Raw genomic sequence first — 20,357 nt, forward strand, 5'->3', positions numbered from 1 at the left:
CCAAAAAGATGCAAAATTGACCTTACTGTCTTTATCTCACATAGTTGTTCTTATTTTACTACAAGGCAACTCTTAGTAACTTGTTATTCTTCAAAATCACTAACTCGTACATTAATCCTCAATTAGTCCTTCAAGAGGACTATTTCTAGAACAAAATGTTCCTCCCAGCACTTTGCTTTATCATAAACTGGCTCATGTACCAACACAAAGCTACTGTTTTAAAAGTATCACTATAATGTAGAATTCTGCAGAGATACATAAAAGCTGTTGAAGTCAGGCCACTTTCATGCCATGGACCATGGTGCAAGTCTGCAAACAGCTTTTGCTGCCACACTTGAGCCTGAAAATAAGTAGAGGGTTGGGACCGCTATAAAAACATGTTGCCACAGAATACAGCACCTCAGTCTACAGGTAGTTAGGACTGTTTAGCTTAGTTAGTTAACATACGAGTTTGGGGGGATTTTTTTTAAATATCCAGCCTTGGTTTTGTTCACACATGCTATTTTTCCCCATGCTCTCCAGGAGCCCAGTTCTCAGCTAGAAAATTCTCTACAAAAATAGGAGAATAAAGCGTTATTATTAACACTTAATGTCAGCAAAGGTAAATGTAGAAGAAACTTAGGCAAGAGCACAACATAGGATCATGCTTTTTGATTACCAACTTAGAAGAGGGAAAAAAAAAACCCAAACCAACTTTGCCGCAAGCACAAGAGAGGTGGGACTCCATAATTCAGAAGAGAAGCCAAAGGAAGCTGACACTTTAGAGGATTAGATTACAGCCTCAATTCAAAACTATCAGAGCAATAAAGATACCTAGGAAGAGAAATGTACTTTTTTTTTATTACCTCTTTTAAAGGCTGCTTAGCTTTGTTTAGCTTCAGTTATCATGATCTCTAAAGACACAAGCTCCAAAACAGAGCACCTACAAGACCGAATCTGTAGATCCGAGTAGAGCATATTTCACTTACTGCGGTATCCCATTTCTGTGACGATCCTGATGGTTTCCAGCAGCTGAGCCACAAGGTCTCACTCCTACAGAGCTGCTGCAGGAGGCACAGCTGGAGCACGCCAGGCAGCGCACAGGATGCACTGAGGCTGGCACAGGGAGACCTACCCACTCCCTGAGAGTACGGCTGCTCAGAAGCTGCGATGAAAAATTTCACTAGAAAAGCTCAGAGCTGACATAAAACAGCAACTGTATGTGCTCAAGTGAGGAGTGAATACAGTATGCAAAGCTGCCTATCTACCTACCAGTGTTTTGTGCGGATCTAGCCTCAGTTTGTTATGATTAGTAGGTACCACCATTTGCTGATTGCCTACAGAAAACACTAGTGGTTGGAGCTCAGCGTTGTATCACTAAATCCATCAGCAGAACTGGGCACCAGTATTGACAGTTACAGCAGAGAAGAGAGAGAACAGATAAGTAACCAAGTTTTAGCCACCAATAACAAAAGAAAGAAGAAATGAAACTATGAATCTTAGCAATAAATTTGCAACAAACTGCATCTGAATAATTCGACACTACCTACAAGCACTAGGGAAGGCAAGGGAAAAAAATGAAAAAAAAAAAATCACACAGGACAAATAAGATTTCTTAATTTCCTTTGTTTTATAAGGAAAAGCATTCTAAAACTTAAATATGATTTATGCTCTGTCCTCGTGATGATCTACTGGATGCTCATGCTAAAGAGAGGTTTAATCTACAGCCACGTTCTTTTAATAGCACCTGCAGTTTATGTTCCAGGACAAGTGCCAGTAGCTAATGATCCTCCTGTTATCGATTCTCCCTAGATGGGACGAAAACTCATTTTCTTGGTCTTGACACACAAAGACCCTGTCTTGCTTATTACAAATATATAAATATACAAACTGTTTGGGTAGTGGAAGGCATTTAACAGGATCAGGACATTCAGTATGGACAAACGTATGGTCAAACATGAAGTCCACTTTTGGCACAGGGATCTTGCAAGCAACCCTTACCACCTTACTACTACTGTAGCTGCTCAAAATCCTCTGGCTACAGGAATTATGCAGTGAAGGATTTGTACACGAGACACTTCTGCCTTAGTGTGGATTTGCTTTTAATCACAAAGTAATTTTCTGTATCTAAGGAAAAGGAAACAGTTAATACAACAAATGTACAGATGAAACATAGGAGGTTAGTGGACAAAAAAATGGCACACCATGATCTTTCTGCCAGTGACGCTTTTCTCCATTTGCTTAGCAACAATAGGAACAACCAGACAAGCCAGACAAGATGACAAGCCAGAATACACTCCAGGAGTTTAAAACTCATATATTCTGCTCAGAAGCGGGTATCACCCCCTGGGTGCTCAGTCCAAGACACCAGGGATATGTACATTTCCTTACATTTAAACTACAGGCCACAGAAGTTAAACAGATTAGAAGCTCACAAATAAATTATTAGGAGGATTTTCAGGGATATGAGACCTCTTAGGGGGCAAATTAAAGACAAAGGGTGTCTCATCTAAGTAGCTGGACAAATTATTTCAGACAGCCTGAAAAATCCCTCTCCCCACTTGGTAGTCAAGTGGGAACTCTGAATCCATGCAACATTTCCCACACCCAGTAGCAATGTTGAAATAAGAAAAGAAGCCTAGTCTTTTGAAATCATAGTTAGCTTCATCAAATAGGTATTTAACAGAAACTTTAGACATCTTATTCTCCCAGTATACACCTTTTTTTTTTTTTTAACATATTCTGGAGGAAGAGATACTTACCTAGGAGTCCCATTCTGCATAGCTGTTAGAGAACACACATAATTCATCTCACTCTCCTTTTCATTATTAATTGTTAGACTTCTAAATCAAGGATATCTTTATCTTACCCCAGTACCAATCTGATTAATGGATGCAAACCTTTCACCTTTCAATTACACAGTAAATTTTGACTGCTTCATGAAACTGATTAAGCCTGTCATATCCTTGCCCATAGATAACATTCGTGTGTTCAGTACAGAATCAATTATCTTTGAGTGATAAAGGAGGCATTCTTCCTTCCTTCAGGTTTTGGGTTTAGGTTTGTTGGGGTTTTTTTCCATTCTTTTTTTCATACCTACCAAGTCCTCTTGACTGAGACCTTCTCACTGCAAGAACAGTGAAAAGTGAGTTGTGAAACATTACTATCAGTCTCACGTTTTCAAGACGTTAGTCTTGGATTAATTCTCTACAGGATATGTAGGACAATTACTGGAAGTCCTCAAGAATATGAAGTTTCTAAAGTGGAGATACTGCATAAAATGTGCTAGAAGAGGCTAAATGAAAATGAACATGGTTTGAACATGGGTGGTTGACCAGACAATCTTCACCAGTCACAAGCAACCTACATTCATTGTTTCTGTGATGGTGACAACAAATATGCAGCACCCACCTGGGGCACAGTGAGCAACCAAAGCGGCACTGAGAAACACCAACAATACAGAAGGGAAGTGTAGTAACTGCCCAGCACAGTTTCCCTGTGCATTTAAATGCTTGTCTAAAAGACCAATTTAGAAGTAGCAGGATTGCCCGGAGAAACAATTTTTGTCCTCATTCTGTTAAGCTGGTTTACAAAAGAGCTGGAACCATCACCTTTGAGTAAGTAATGCACACTCTGTAGTGTCTATGAGCAAGTGGCTGCATTTACTTTTAATGCACTGTTAAAACACAAACATCCATGGGTTATTTGGCAAGCAGAATACATTTTCTTTCACTACTCGATATCAAATGTCAAAAAGATCCCATGAAGCCAAAACAATGAAAACAAATTTAAAAAAAAAAAAATCTTTTAATGCCATCAATAGCATAAAGATCTAAAGATAAACTCAGAGAATATTATCACACACAAGAGTTAAAGCAAAACCATTTCCAGTTAGCCCTTTTTCCAAAAGGCCACTCATGGGAAAACAAACTCTCCTTTTTATTTATTTTATTTTTTTCCTCATAAAACATGTCTCTGTTTGGGGAAGAGGAAACTTTCAAATCCACAGATGTTTGTGATTGCACACTAGCAGCCTGCTGGGAACCATTAATGGTATGGAGAGTAAAGTTATTCAATCATCTATAAGTCACTTTTGAAAACTGTTGCCCTCAGTCAAGGGGTGATTAATGGCGTCCAGCAATGACACAGATTACCCCCTGCTCATGCAAGCTCTTTGATTTTAATGCAGTTAAGCTACTGAAGTAAACAAACTAATTAGGGTGTTCAACTAGCTCTTTGTCTCATTAAAAATTATTTGACTAGACTAGTGGTAAAAGAATATTGCGTATGTCCCCAAATTCAATTTGGCATTCTGTAATCATAGCAGCAATTACATTCACAAAAAGTTAAGAAATTAACAGTGGCAGAAAATGGCCAACCTTTCATTAGGGACTTTCATAAGGGATTTTCATGTGTAACGAAACTATTTTCTAATCACCACGGTACAGCAAACATGCTTCTGTATGTTTCAAAGAGGCCAGCAGCAACTACAGTCGCCAGGCAAAAGTCTCAGCAAGCATTTGCAAATCTGGTGTTCAAACAGCACTCTACCCCTCCCAACCCAGATTTCTGCAAACTGCAAGTCCAGCATCTCTCGAGAACGCCTTCTGCAGTCTGGTGTCAGGCTGTGCTTGGCACTTCATGTCGGAGCAAGATTTTCTTCTGTCTCTTGTACGACCAAAGTGATGAGTGTGAATACAGCAAGTTGAATTATCAAGGTGGAGACATTTTATTTCTTTATTTAAATGTCAGGTGCCCCATAATGATCTTAGTGTTCTTGCAGTAGAAAATTTGAACTCACAATACCTGTGAGTGAGTATGTGGTTACCTTTGTGCTCCACACACATTCAGTGACAGAGACAACTTCCACAGAAGTCCCAGAGAGAAGCCAGGTGGTCCATACCCAGAGAAGCTCTTTGGCAAAACCAACAGCAAACCACTGCCCAAGGAGTACAGGAGGGAGTATCACTGTGGCCATGACCCTATGATCACTTTAATTCCTTTTAAAGTGATGCAACAGGACCGTGCCTCAGAGCTATTTACCAAGCTAATACCACTGGCTCACTGTGAAGCCCCACACAGGCTCCTGGCCCCCACCAGCCGGGCTGCCCAGAGGCTGGCTGCAGTGTGAGATGGTTCCCTGCGTCCCTGCGGTGCCACACCACAACCTTAGGTGCTATTTGCAGCATGTCTGCATCACCTTCCCAGTGTATCCTGTGGCCTTAACATTGTCTACTGCTATCGTTATCACAGAGTACAGAAAGAAAAAAAATTGGAAGTCTTCATGTAAAGCGGAGCTGACAGCATGCCATCCTCAGTTTTAGAAAATGTCACTGGCCACGTATTTCACAATGCATCAAAGATTGCTTTCAAACCTTCAGACAGTTATCCAAGTCTCATTTTTCATCACATTCCTCCTGACAAATTAACACCAGCCTTCCGCATCTTACAACTGAGAACAACATATCTGTTTCCCACACATCCTGATCAGCCTCTTTGCTCTGAGCTCACTCCAAACCCATCTCCTAACACCCTGCTACTTCCTGACCACTCATCTCGACTTTCCTTTTATCCTTCTAACACAATTTTTGAGCATCTATTCTACACATACCCACAGAACTGTAACCTGATAGAAACTTTGTAAAACCTGCTTAAATTCAACAATAGATGGCAGGTAGGATTATTTTTCCTTTGGCAACATGACAGAGACACCATCCAGAAAGTATACTAATAAATAGTTTCCGGATCAACACAAGTAATACAATTCACATACGTAGATCGGATGAGCATTTTAATCTTCCAGTGTCGACTTAGGGTCGACTTAGCCCTGAGGGATATGGTGTAGTTGGGGTCTGTTAATGTTGGGTTGATGGTTGGACTGGATGATCTTCAAGATCTTTTCCAACCTAGTCAATTCTGTGATTCTGTGATGGCACGGGACTTCTGAGTAGAAGATGTTATTGTCTGGTAAATTTACTGATGACAGACAATCTATGAGATGAAAAGCACACAAAGGTAATGAAAAGAATCAAAGCTTAGCAAATAGGGGCAGTGTTTTATTTTATCAACACCCAACTTAAATGGTGAGGGGAAAAAAAAAAAAAAAGAAGGCTCCAGCCATGTCTTTCTTAGAACAAATATAATCTGTACCAAAAAGGCCAAAGATTTGCTCCAACTGATCCTGTTAGACAGCATTAGAAAGCAGGTTTTTGTCACCACTCCCAACTTTCATATCATGTACTCTGAAACATGGGAGAATTTACCATCTCCAGGCTGTAAAAGTCAATATAAAATAACTGTAACCATCCAAGTCTCTTTTTAACTTACTTCTAACTCTCTAATCTATCAATTTACCAACTCCCTCAGTGTACTTAATATGCAAAGAAACTTGCAAGTTTCTAAGGAAAAATACTCATACATTTCCAGCAAGACGTATCTGTATGTTGCTTTGGTTCCAAATACAAAGTGAAATAATAAGAAATTATATTGACTTGCTAATGTATTACAAAAAGAGCTTACATTTTTACAGTATTCTTTCCTTTTAACTTATAAGTTTTGTGTCCTACTTTTTGGACTATTAAAAGAATTCTTTGCTTTTTAACTTTAATTATCTTCTCTTTACTCTTCCTTCATTTCTTAGTTGACAGGATATTATTAGTCCTTATGGAGGATGCTCTTTGATAAATAGGACCACTACTTTAAAGCTGCATTTAATTCCTCTTACTCACTTCCTCACCCTGAAGCAGTTTGCCACTGAGTACCTACTCTTTTGAAGGAGTCTCATACATAAATCAAATTTCAAGAATCAAAACCAGAGCATTATCTGTTACCATAAAACCTGAACTTCGCTACACAATGAAGTTAGACACTGAAATTTAAAAATCTGAAGTCAGCGTTAATGGATTTCTGTGTCACTTCCATTACAACTTTCTTATTTGACCTCTGCAAAATGTCTTTTGGTTTAATGCAAAGGACAAAGTAGAAGAGGCACACAACCTCTTTAGCTGAGATTTCTTTGTTAAAGCTGTTTTTACTGCTAGCAGATGCAGCTTCTTATAGCTTCATCTTGAATGATGTTTTCTCAGATAAAAATCTTCTCCAGTCTGTTACCTGTCCACAGAAGTTGAGAAATTTCATTGTTTTCAATTATGTTTTGCAGAAAGTGGATAAGGGTGATCTGACAGCATCAAGATAACAGAAGAGTGTTTAGAAGTCAATAAATGTTGTTAATGATTTCTACGTCTGATAGCTAAAATTCCAATTTTAGCTTCCTAACAGAGTCAGGAGACTGCAAAGAACTCAGTAAGGCATCAGATAAAGGAAAAAAGCACACTACTGCTCAGTCAATAACCAGCCCAAAATTATAAAAGCAGAAAGACATGCCATTTTCTGAAGATAGTCCAGGTGTTAATCATACAATGAAATAGCTTAAAGCATAGCTTGCTCTTCTCTTCCCCACCTTTCTTCTTTTTTAAATAAAAGCTTGCTTTTCTCCCAGCAGTGTTTACACATAGTTAAGGCAATGAGTTCTTACAACGTCTTGCATTCTCAAATGTCACTCAAGCTGTTTGTCAATCTGTCCTAAAATGTCACATTGTAAAGAACTAGACATGTTTCCTACTTCTCATGTGAGGCTCCAGTTGTCACCTAAACAAAATGGAGGATTTTTTCCCATATATAAAGAAACTTTGTCCAAAATTAATATGAAAACTAACAATAATATGGGAATAATTTATTTCTGTGAAATTTAAATCCTATTTATAAAGAGAGATGAAGCATCTCAGCCACAGATGTGACTGCTTTTACCAAGAAGCACAGGAGCTGAGGGGTAGAGAGAGAGGGAGTCCAGAGACGAGCTCTGTCTTCAAGAGTTTTTGCCAGACCTCCAGCTAGGCCAGTACAATCACTGTATTTGAAATAGGCATTAAATGGGTCATTTCTGGGGAGAGGCAGGGGTTGTTGTTGTTTTGAGGGTTTTTGTCATTGTTGGTGATTTTTCTTAAACAAGTCTCAGAAAACAATCAGAACTTTTTAAAAAAGAAAGACTGGAGAAACCAAAGCTCTTCTGAATTCTCTTATTTTAAATGTGGTTTTCAACTAGTACCTTCCATTGAAGCAGTCTGAACTCCTTTACAAAAGGTTTTACAAACAGCATGTACAAATTCATTTCTCCCCCTAGACAAGAGAAAGGCATTATTGGCCTGTATTTCTTAGATCTATTATATGTTATTTCTTTATTTATATACCTTTATTATAGGTATCGTGCTAAGATAATAACTATAACTTCACTAGATCCCATGACACAATATTCAGCTTTCCAAAAATTCATCCTGTACTATACACTTTCAGAAGGCTCTTTTTAGTGCTTGCATTTACTGCTTCCCTGCAGGTGAAGAACACATAAATTTATACATGCATAAATTTCACTTGGAAAGCAAACCAGATCTGCAGAACTCATTTCTGCTACAAGCTAATGCACTGAGTCTCATTGTGGCTGATGGGTCTCATAGCGTCACTCACTTCCATGGTAGTACGGCTGTAACGTCTGCTTCTCCAAGACGCAAATAAGAAACCAAGATCCTTGTGGCACCATCCCATACTACAGGTGTGTTAAGGTCAAGTTTATTTTGGTGGGCAAAAGTCTACTTCCTGAAACCACTTATTTATTTAGTGTTCCCACAACAGTAAAAACTTATAACTAAAATAGAAATCCAAACTTGCTTAGGCCACTGGGTTTAGGCCTGCTGAGCTGTAGTACTTCTATTTCCATAAAGACATGAAGCATTTGAAACGTAGTATTTCATAGATGAAGAGGAACCAGGGAAGTTGTTCTTGCTAGCTCATCCCTTTAGCATGTGGTAAAAAGGGTAGTCTACTGGGCAGATGCTGGCCAGCATTCCACTTCCAAATCTCTTCCCCTTCCCTAAGGGCTGCTTTGTGAAGGCAGAAAAAGGAGGAAAGAGAACACCATCTTGAAGACCCACCTTCTGAAAAACTGTCTCATAATGCCAGGAGAGAGAAAAAATGTGATCACTTAAAAATCTTTAGTAAACATTTCATATGTGGTTTTCTCTTCCCTCCGGTTTCAAGGCACAAGTGCTTCTCAGATTCCACCACTATTTTGAAGTCTGGCACTAACTTGCTACAGCAATTAAACAGAAAAAGCCTCTTCCATGAATCTTTGAACAAATTACACTTTTGCCTTACCCACAGTACCTGTTGTATCACCACTTCTGTACATGTGAACAGCTTTCTCTTTACGGTAGCAGTGAATGTTACATCTAAAAATTCAACTTCTTTGTCCCAGCATTACATAAACTCTTAGAAGTGATACTAAATGAAAATATTAGACATCATTTAAATTAAGGGTGAAGAAATTTTTTTATCCCTCAAGAAGTTGTTGAAATGCTCACAACCATTAAAAATAACAAAGAATTATAAGAATCTATACTTTAAAAAAGGTGTAAGCAAGGCTATAAAGATCTGCAGACAAATCTGAAAACATGGAACAGAAGTCTCTCACCTTACTTAAAAATCATCTTTTTAAAAGCCAGAAGCTAGTCTTTTTAGTGATAATCTCAGAAAAATGTATTAATATACACTGTTTGAATTAAAAAAAAAATATGGTCATATATAGTTAAAATATAACAAATAAAGGAAACATTGAGGTTTTCTTCCTAGATGTTTGTCCTCTAAGAGAACATTTACAAATACACACAGTTCTGTCATCTCTCCCGCATTCCCCTCCACACACAGAGACATATATATTGAGAAAGAAAGAGAAAGAGAGAGAAACACATGTTCTTGTTACCACTCTCTGAAAAAAAAACATGAACACCTATACTCAATAAATAAGTCAGAACAAAATCCTGTCTTATTTCTACAGGTCATTCCAATGGGGTTTAAAGAAACCTCCTGCCCATAGTCCTTAAAAAGCATATATCCCTGTATTTTTCCAGAAAGGGGCAGAAGAGGGCAGGATAATGGAAAGAAAAAGTCAGCATAAGTTTCCCCATACAACCAATCAGAACCTACTGTAATTTACATAAATATTCAAGCAATTAATCAAACCATAATACCCAAGTTCTGGTTCTCCTCAAGCCTCACATTCCCCTAATACAGCAGATAGCACTTTTCCTCAAGCTTCACCAAACTCTATTGAAATGCTACCAGTAAAATAGTATAAGGTGAAATAAATCACTCTCAATCCTGCCAACTGACTGTGTTTATATATATTATCAGAAATAAGCCAGGATCTACTTATACTCCCAGATGAAGTCAGCTGGAATCATGCCACCAACTTCAATTCACGCAGGACCATGCTAAACGACTCTGGCCAAGACTTTGTTTTAATACCTATGAAACACATCGCAGATTTTGATGCCATATAAAGCACAACAGTAGTAACAGTAAGTCAGTCTTGCATAAAACAATAAAATGTTTAAAATAAGTATGTTAAGACCTGCTTGAATAACAGAGGCTGCTGAATACTATTTAGTGCTTGTGACCACCTGCAGTATTATATCCAGGATACAATGCCAGTTTTAGATTTCTGGATGAATGCCCACTATAGGATATGCTATTTTTACTGAGTTCTGACTTGTCTGTCCAGTGGCACATCTCCATTTCTAAAGTGGTACAGTAAGGCTATTAAAGCTTCCAGTTACCACTTGGCTCAAAACTTCAAACTACCAGCAAGTTCTATCGCAAAACTCTGCTTCATATTCTGATTGACTTTACACGACAGAACTTATGAATAAAACCAAAATAAATACCTGGAAACAGTATAATTAGAAGAGGTCAGCTGTGGTGTGTAGTAGTCTTCCCTCCTTCCCCAAAGTCTTTCTCACTAAAACCCAAAATAACAGTATTTTACATATATGATTGCAACTTTCAGTTCAATGCACAGAAAAATCTTACTGAAATAGCCTTCACCTTCTAGGCAGACTTTTCCAGGTATCTATAGTATACTGACCGTAGCTGCCTCTGTCTTACTGAGTGACAAAATAGAATCAAAAATGTAACAAACCAACATGGTGATAAATGTATATACACACACTACACTATACCTATACACTATACTATATATACACCATACTATATACACACAATATACATACGGTGATAAATGCATATATATATACACTATATTCCATGTAATAACATAGATACTGGGGACCACCATTCGTCAAGTTTCTATTTAGACTGTAAGACACTGAGTACAGCGGACAATCAAGTACATAAGAGTTTATACTACAGAGCTGCTGTCTAGTTTTCCCAAGGAGATATTTTTAACCAAGGTACAGGGTCACCAAGTTTGGAATGAGCTTTAGCAATCAGAGTTTAAGATTTCTACCTTTCTACTCACATGCACTTCTGCTCTTACCTGACACATTTCAACAGGTAGGCTGAGACTGATCTGAGAGCTGTCTTCCATTATGACAGATTTTAATATATTTTTAATCAGAGAGATTTAAATGTGAGCATGGTATTTGGCATGCATTCTGAAGCAAACAATAATCTTCTGCCAAAGTCTCCAATGAAGACAATCCCAATAGTTAGAGGGAAGTGTCAGCCAGAAACAGTTACATGAAGCATAAAACCCCCCGAGAAGGAAAAAGTCTTTATTTATTAAAGTAAGTAAAAAATTTTCATTCTATTACTTCTGGTTTTGTGGATTTTCTCAGGTATGCTTAATTAAATCCAGTCATCAACACCAACTTTGTTCAAAAGAGCAATTAATGAATATGGCACAGAAGCAGCTTAGCCCTGGAGGAGTCTCTGACATTTGTTCATAGTGAAGACTGTTCATTAATTGCTCCCTTTGTTCTAAGCCTCTTAATGATATTTTTGACACAACACTACAAGTCATTGTGACTTACTCCTCACAGCTATCGACATCTGCACTATGTTAAGTTAATAAAACTACCTTTGAAAGATTGTCAAGACGATATTTAAAGACACAGAAGAAAAAAGGTCTGGATGTGCTGACAATGGAATAAAGAAGCTATATTGAAATTCTTACTGTTATGTCCAAGTAGACTTTGTATTACAGATAACTGAAGCAAACATTTTGTGTTCTATATTTGCCATAATAAAGGGAACTCGGAGAGAAGCCCCCCATGCTGTTCCAACCTATTTGAACTGTGCTCCCACACCAAACCAAATTGTAATGCTTCATAGGTCTTCTGATGATCATAAGTTCTCAGGCAACTGAGAGAATTGGTTTTTTGATTGCTTCAGTAAAAAACATTGCTTTTTTTTTTTTCTTTGAAAAGGAATAGAAGGTGTAGAGTAAAGACTCTGGCTCTGGGTTATGAAGTAACCACACTGAACCAAAGATGTCTCTCCAAGAGTTAAAACAAGGTTGTTGCCATTTTGCACTTACTTCTGGAACCCAAAAGAGATAAGCAAAGCCATCCCATAAATTAAAGCATGTACTCAGTGTGCACTTTATAAGTTTGAAAAATTGACTCGTTTATCTCCATAACACGTCCACAGTATCACATCATCCATAGTAGAGTTCTACTGCAAAGCCCATCATAATTCACAGAAGAAACACAAAGCAAATTACAAGTGAGCTGCATGGAAAGTTTGTACCTGGATAACAGCTGAAAGCCCTGTAGATCTACCGACCTTCAACATGGAAATGAAAACTCTGTCCACCCTCAGAGCTAGTGACATTACTTCAATTATCCTGACCCAGTTTTCCAACTTGAGATTCCATTTCTGTAATTCATATTACACAGCAACTCCTTCTGCCTGACAATTATTTACATTAACACAGCCATCAAGTTTCATGCAGTTATATGTGTGAGAAACTTTATGTTAAGCATTTCATTAGCTAATTGTATACCTCCAAGTACTTCAGAAAAGTAGTGCAGCAGCAGTGGACATGGTTAGCTGGAACCTTGTTTCTTGATCTAGTACAGAAGGAGCCAGCTCTTATGGACAGCCAAGGCAAGCCAAAGAGGGTAACGCCATGAGCCCGAGTGGAGTGCTGGGTGTTTAGTGTGTAGTGGTGGAGCGAAGGAAGAAACGTTTCCACAATTTTGCAATTGCCCATACCCAGTCTACTAGCTCCCACCGCATTGTTCTCCTACAACACGCAGGCTCTGGTTTCCTCTGAAGCTTTCCATTCCCGCTCATCCCAAACATCCTCTCCCACCTCATTTCTACCAGCTGTTCCTCCCCTCTTGCCTACCTCATTATCTTTACTCTTTGAATGAGGCATTAAAAAAAAAAAAAATAAACCCACCCACCCAACCAACAGCAGCTGCCCTTCTCTGTATTGAGCTTCAGGACACAAAGCAACAGGGAAAAAAAAAAAAAAAAAAAAAAAAATCAGACAGCGGCATGGGTGCCAGCAGGTTCCTGCCAGCACAAGCACCCCTGCTTGCCCAGAGTCCAGCAACTGCAATACACTCAGCCTGGTTACAGGAATGCAGGAAAGGTGACCTGAATGTCTTAGATGTGGTAGAGGTAACATGACACTCAGCACACCTTCTGATGGTTAACTGAAGGCTGAGCTTGCACATGGCTTGCTCACAGAAACAATTTTATCTGCTGAGACACCATCTTGGCTGACTTACTAGAAAGTGAAAGCAGAAAAGAGTAATTCCACCTAGATACAAAATTCACAACAGGCTCTCATCCTTGGATTAGTCACAGAGGGATCAGCAAACTACACCAGCACTGTCACTGACATCTTATATGCACAAAAGAATCACTTGAGTACCGAGAGAATCATTTGTTCATTAATACATTTACACACATATAAGCTATTAGCAGAACACAGGAGTACCATGGCCTGCCTTATACCTTAGGTATCGTCCTGCACATGACATATCTAGCAGAATTAAGTCAAATTACTAAAGAATAAAGCAAGGGACATTCTGATTTTTTTGCCTTAAAATGTACAGAGCAAAAAGGAACTCAACAGAGCATAAGAGCTCATTTTATTAGCATTGCTATATTAAAAGGTAGATAACAAAACATGTAGAACATTTATTTCCAATATTTTTTGGACCATGAAGCAGTGCTAATGTCAACCCTCAACATTCCACCCACCTTCATTAGCATTAAGCAGCCTAACCTTTAACTGAGAACCCTACAAAAGCAACACACTATTGTACATTATCTCAAATAACATATTACGACCTATTGATCCCACTTTTGGAACCACAGCTGCAGTTTGAGGGAACAGAAAGGGAAATAACCTGAGGGATTTAGAAATTAAAACATAACAACTGTACTTAAATCTTACACAATACACGGACCTAATCACAGCCTGCAGCAAGAGCGTATGGCAATATATAGCATCAAATCAGAGGCAAACTATGGAGAAACATTTGCGCTTACAAAGTGTTCATCAGCTTTCAGAAAATAAAAGTGTATTAAAACCTCAAACTTCCATGTACATTCTTATCACTGTAGTCCAATTAGCTTGTCCATGTTTCTGGTCCATCTAAATTAATATAACTTCATAATTTACCGAAATGCTAATGATTCAGTTGTATCTTCTGAATTCAGTCAAACCACATCATGACCTCTGCCTTTAAAATATCCTACTATGCCCATCCTGAAAGATTAATTTAAATTACATCTTTTATTCATTTTTTTCACTCTCAAGCAAAGTTTACTCCATTCTACCCTGCAGTCCAGCCTGCCAGAATAATGTTAGTAAGCTTATGAATTTTAGATATTACACATAATCAGTATTTGATGCCAATATTTCTTTGCTGTTCAAAGAGATGAGCTCTTCAGAGCTCAAAATAAAATGATCAACTATTAGAACAGTGTCCTGATCTCTATTTTAATTCACTTTGTCTTTTGGCATGGTCTTGTGCACTAACCACGGGACTGAAGCTGTTAAGTTCTTCACAGCAGAAAGGCCTCTCTGTCCTTCCACTATTATTTTGTCTGGGATGCTACAGCAGCATTTTGACTAAACAAACAAAGGGAGCACATGAACTAGCCAGTACCACTGTTTGACAAACCAGAACAGACTAAAAATGTGTGAGTGCATGTGTGTGTATGTACATAGAGAAAAAAGCATACACACACATCCCCATCCACCCATATATATATAAACTGGAAGGTAAAGTAAATTTTGACCATGCATACAATAAGTCAGGAAAGATTTATAAATGCTGTTTGCAAACACTTCTTCAGAAATTACAAGTGCCATGGATACATTTTATAATTAATATAAATCTTTTAAATTATACATAGGTTTTACCATCAGGAGGGAGCATTCCTATGATCCAGTCATCTAACTAGAATAATTTTGGTCACTGGGCCGCACCCAACAATTCCTAAACAGAAGTAATTACTCAAATGAGTTTTGCCTATCAGAGCCTACATTTAATTCTAATACATTTGTCACACTGAAGTATCTATCAACGCTCTAGTTTTACTATACGGATGCATTATACTTGATCTTTATTTGATGTTTCAGAACCTTGAGCGAACCAACATGTCACCAGCAGGATACAGGCAGTTTCTAGTCAACAGAAATGCTAGAGGAAGGCAGTTAGCTAGCCTCTCCAGCTTACTTCATGCCACACTGCATAAGACACCAGAAATCTCACCATTTCAATGGCTCTGCACGGAATGACTCCCATCCTGCCTTTCACATGCCGAGTTATAGTAGAATGCACTGGGATTAATCAAACCAGACTTCACTGTGTGAATGGAGATTCCGTCCATAGATGCCTTGGGGCAAGGATGCTATACTTCCATTCATTTTTGAATGGCCAGGTCTACCCCCACAAAAACTGGTAATGGTAAATCGATGCAACAGCCTTCTCTGTTGACAAGCTCTTGGGACCAAGGGATAAGGAGTACAGTTATCAGCCTAAATGCTGTTAAAACAGTGAGAATATCTTAGGAACTACTGCTGCAAAAAGAAGCTAAATGAAACAATATTTCAGAAGATACTAATAGTTTATATACCAGTTGCCATTGCTGAGGCTGAAGAGATTGTCATTTAGGTCTGTCAATAGTTTCCTCCCTTGTTTCTTGCCTACAAGAGCAATTCCAAACTTTTCACTCGCAGTATGACATGTAAACCTGAACAATATAATAAGTCTTGTTAATCCAAATCCTTATGACTCAGTCACAAAAGTAAGGCTCCCATAAGCACTCCAGTTCACACAAGCCTAATGCTTGCAGGACTAGTTATACAATGATGGCAGTCAACCCACATGCTATCATGAAGGCAGAAAGCGGGTTTTTTCCTCTCTTCTTAATGTTCTGGGATGCAGGGTGGCATTAGAAGTACCTAAAAGACAACATGAACAATATTCAGGAACAGCCAGACAGTTTTTCCTAAGATTGATCATCCCAGTTATCAACTATCTATAGATAGTAATACAAACACAGAAACACTGTTCTTCATATGAAGATTGATTTGTGGAAAATAACTTTTTATGTGGAAGCAAGAACATTCAATACTTATGCATAATTTCTTACAAGGCTTAGAAAGCTTTAGTCGCCAAATAAGCAAGAAAGAAACAAGAGACTCAAACGTGCCATAAAGCAACACTTCCCACAATGCAGAAAGTGGCAAGGGGAGACAAGCATCTGGCTTGGCAAGAAGTGAACCAAATCTGCTGGTTAAAAACAGAAATCTCTAGATCCTCAGGTTTTGTCTGTAATTGAGTTCTCTAGACCTGATCTATGGCTACAGATAAATCTTTGAAGGTTCCAGCGTGTGCACAGAGCTGGGAACAAGTGTGGTGTCAACTGCTCTGCTCATTTCAAATGCCATGTTCAAAATTTTCAGTGTTATCATTGTTAGAAATTTGAGGCTTATAAAAAAGTTCAAGGTTGATGAGAGTAGCAGGAAAAAAAACCTCTCTTTTTAAAGGACTTTTTTATGGGGAATGTTAAATCTACAAAATTATCAAATACATGCAACTATGAATGAGGCCTGATTTCTACAAACAAATCTTTCTGATCTGTTTTGATCTGTGAAAAGTTAAGCACATTAATTGTTCCTCGCAAACAGAGCTCCCTATATTTGCGATTATGCAATTCTTATATTTCTTCTTATTAAAATATTAGTGATATGACTCTACAATAAACTAGGGTTTTTTAACCTTCTGGAAAAAAAAAAAGTACAACACAGCATCTCCACAACTGAAGTTGAAGGACAAGCTTTGTCAACAGTCATCTATAAAAAGACTAACGCATGCTTTCCCAAGAGGCAGACAGACCACTGCAGACAGTGCATTCATATGGGTACTCAAAGGAAAATAACACCTTTACTCAAGTTATTTTAAGAGCACTTTATGATTATGGGTTTGAGAGACAAGTATAAAGACTTGAGTTAAATATCAGAGTTGTTTATCTCTAGTTCAAGACTATTTTTCTTCAAACCTATCTGATCTCATTGGCCTTCAGATTACAAACTGATCTCGTTGGCCTTCAGATTACATAAATTTGCAAAACAATTTTCCCTGCCAGTGATAAGTGAACAAAAATGGAATTTTCTAATAACAGCTAGTTGCAAACTCCCTTATAGAAAGGATACTGAAGGAAGAAGATTAGTCCATCCACCCTCCAGACCATTAGTTTCATTTAAAACAACAGCAGCAAAAAGAACAGTGATTCAGATGCAGAGCCCAGCTCTCTCTTTTTGCTGTTGTCACTACACTTTTTTTATTACCAGCAGTTAAAGGATGATGCCCGAGTTGCACTGGTTTGTCTTCAATATTAAAGACTTATCTAATGCTTCAGGTAAGGAGTCTAACACTATGAACTCAGGAAAGCAATAGAAGATAAACTGGAAAATTTTGCAATTCTCTTGAACAATTCAGGTGAGCCTGTAGACTCTGACCAAGCTTTACAATAGAATTACATCACTTGTACAAGTCTCCAGGGCCCAGGGTAACAGCATTTTATGACTCATACCCACATTCATCAAGAGAAGCTTTCCTCCCCACAAACACCAACTCCTTCACCTTGAGGATCTCTAGACCTGTACACATGAACTCATGCTTTTGGCAAATCAATGTAGAACAGTTATGTCGTTTTATACTACCCATTCCAACAGCATGTAGCAGAAGCCATTATCATTTTTCAAAAAAGTAAGGTCTGACAGACAAGCTCTGGAAGACTGAGCTCCAGTTTTTAACAGGCTATTACCCTGAATTTCCCCACTTCCTGACACACTCAAGGGCAATGCAATGAGGCGTTGCCTCTCAGGTACCTCCATCCTCAGCAGATGAGTTTAGACTGCTGGTGAATACGGGCATACATCTGTGCCTCAGTCCATTTGCAACCTCCACAAGAGAGCCTGTTGCCTCTTATAAAATTAACATAACAAAAAGATGTATGAACACACTTTAAACCACTGAGGCAAAATCCACCAGAGCTCTTCTGCCAGTCCTAAATTTCATTGTTATTTGAGGGACTAATCAGAATTTTTATCTTCACACACAATCCACCTCTCCCCTCCTTCCTCACCTGATATTACTCATTGCACATCTGCAGTCACGCCTAGACCGGTGCCTATGGAGCCTTACTGGGATCAGTGATCGTGGATACTTCAGAGACAAAAAGTGGTTTTAAGAGGATCAGTTCCCTAATACTGTTTACAGTATGGCTCCACATGAAGAGTTACATTGGCACAACTGAAAGGCCCCAGTAGACAACTGACTGACATAAAGACCCAGAACTGCCATGGAGGACAACAGACTACATCAACACTCTGACTGGCACAGCATCCTCCACCTATATCTGCCTGCTTACAGGGAACACAGCATACAGCGATTTTCAGGTCACAAAGAGAAGTTTTTATTAGAAGACAGGAATTAAGGGGGGTTTCTCATTCATTGTTTGGGGTTTTTTGAAGTATTTTACCAAGTGAGAGTCAGAAAATGGATTTGCAGTGGCAGAAACAGGTGCAAGAGACAACAACAGTACCATTGTCTTTAGCTACTTCAGCATCACAGATAGTTCATAAGGTTCATAAAGGTCATCAGACTCTTGGCCTACCCTCAGGCTGATATGCCTTGAAGAGCACTATCAGGAAACAGACCTCTCTACTCCCTTCCAAAGCCGAAATCCCATCTTTTAGGTAAACTATAATATAGTTTATATAATAACAGGTAATACCTGAAGCTAGTAGCAATTTTGCACACTTATTCTCTCCTAGGCATTCTTATTAAATATTTCAGTATCATTGCCTAGGTTTAAATAGCAGCAAGGAAAAGCATGCATGGGAGCAAGGGAAGCTAGGTAAAAATCAGAATACAACATACTGTTTTCGATGATAAAATCTAATAAAACAACCATATAACCCTATTACAAGTTCAGAATAAGAAAGCAAACAAGACATAACAGAAGAGGCCATCAGTAACCCAACTCAGATTAAGTAACACACCAGCCCAATCACTGTGGACAATCCCTTTTCACAGCCTCTAACTTTGACTTTGACAGTAAAGAAATCCTAAAACTTTACCAGACTTTGAGAGACACAAGGCAATACACAGGACCTATCCTCCCTTAACTGGCAAGGCCAGGAGTTTTCCTCAAGAACTCAGCAATTTCACTTCTATCAGACAAGGCCAACAGAAAGGGCTTCACCCTGTACGTCATCTCCCATACCAAAGCCATTTCAGCAGTGCCCCCAGGGTACACTTCGTAACTAGGGGGTTTTGCCAATGCAAACGTTAGTGGGCTTCCATTGAAACCACGTCACTGAAATGATCCAGATTACAGAAAAATACACACACAAAAGGGAAAAAAAGAAAAAAAAAAAAAAGGCAGCAGGAATTTCTGAAGTTACTTCATGCTGGAGAAAACACAGTGCAGAACAACTGCCTAAACGTTTTTAAAACCACAACACAAATATTCATTTGCATACCTTTGTCTGTAGAGTTCACCAGCAATAGAAATGAGTGATTCAGCAACAATCTTACTGTGAAGAACGGGGACCAAAATTATTAAAATACTCTCCTTCTAGTTAACGTTACATTAAGCATTCTTAATTCTCAGCTAAACCGAAGTCTAACCAGAAAGCACATTTCAATAGCATTCTGGGTTTCCACCTAGACTAGTAATTCAGAGAAGGAAGGCAGCAGCAGAGACAGCAGCTAAATTTTGAAATTCAGAGAAGGGGTGGGGAAAAGAAGGTGGGGAAATCTCAGTCTCTTAATTCACATGATAAGTCAATCCTGCAGCCATCACATATGCTCCAATTCTTCATCACATGTATTTAGCAAAGCCTAAGAAAGCATCACAGTATTACAGAGAAAGAGGACAGCAACAGGCTGCATTTCAGCACTCTGAAAGCTATAATTTCTGTAAGCTTCTCCTAAAGCAAACAAATACTGCTAAGCAGTTGCATGTTGCTGTTCATCTAGCAA

At 38.5% G+C, this 20,357-nt stretch overlaps 1 protein-coding gene across 4 annotated transcripts in view; it reads right to left on the reverse strand.

Annotated features, from left to right (window-relative positions):
- SEMA5A (semaphorin 5A) overlaps positions 1-20,357 on the reverse strand; it is a 353,854-nt gene that overhangs the window by 328,670 nt on the left and 4,827 nt on the right. For 2 of the 4 annotated variants that reach the window (XM_074825761.1, XM_074825771.1), the window contains exon 2: positions 10,755-10,828. The exons of the other annotated variants lie outside the window; for them this stretch is intronic. The gene's annotated coding sequence lies outside the window, so the exon portion shown is untranslated. The remainder of the gene's footprint in view (positions 1-10,754; positions 10,829-20,357) is intronic. 4 annotated transcript variants of the gene reach the window in all.

The sequence above is a fragment of the Strix aluco genome, chromosome 1 (genome assembly GCF_031877795.1).
Source record: "Strix aluco isolate bStrAlu1 chromosome 1, bStrAlu1.hap1, whole genome shotgun sequence".
Classification (NCBI taxonomy): domain Eukaryota; kingdom Metazoa; phylum Chordata; class Aves; order Strigiformes; family Strigidae; genus Strix; species Strix aluco.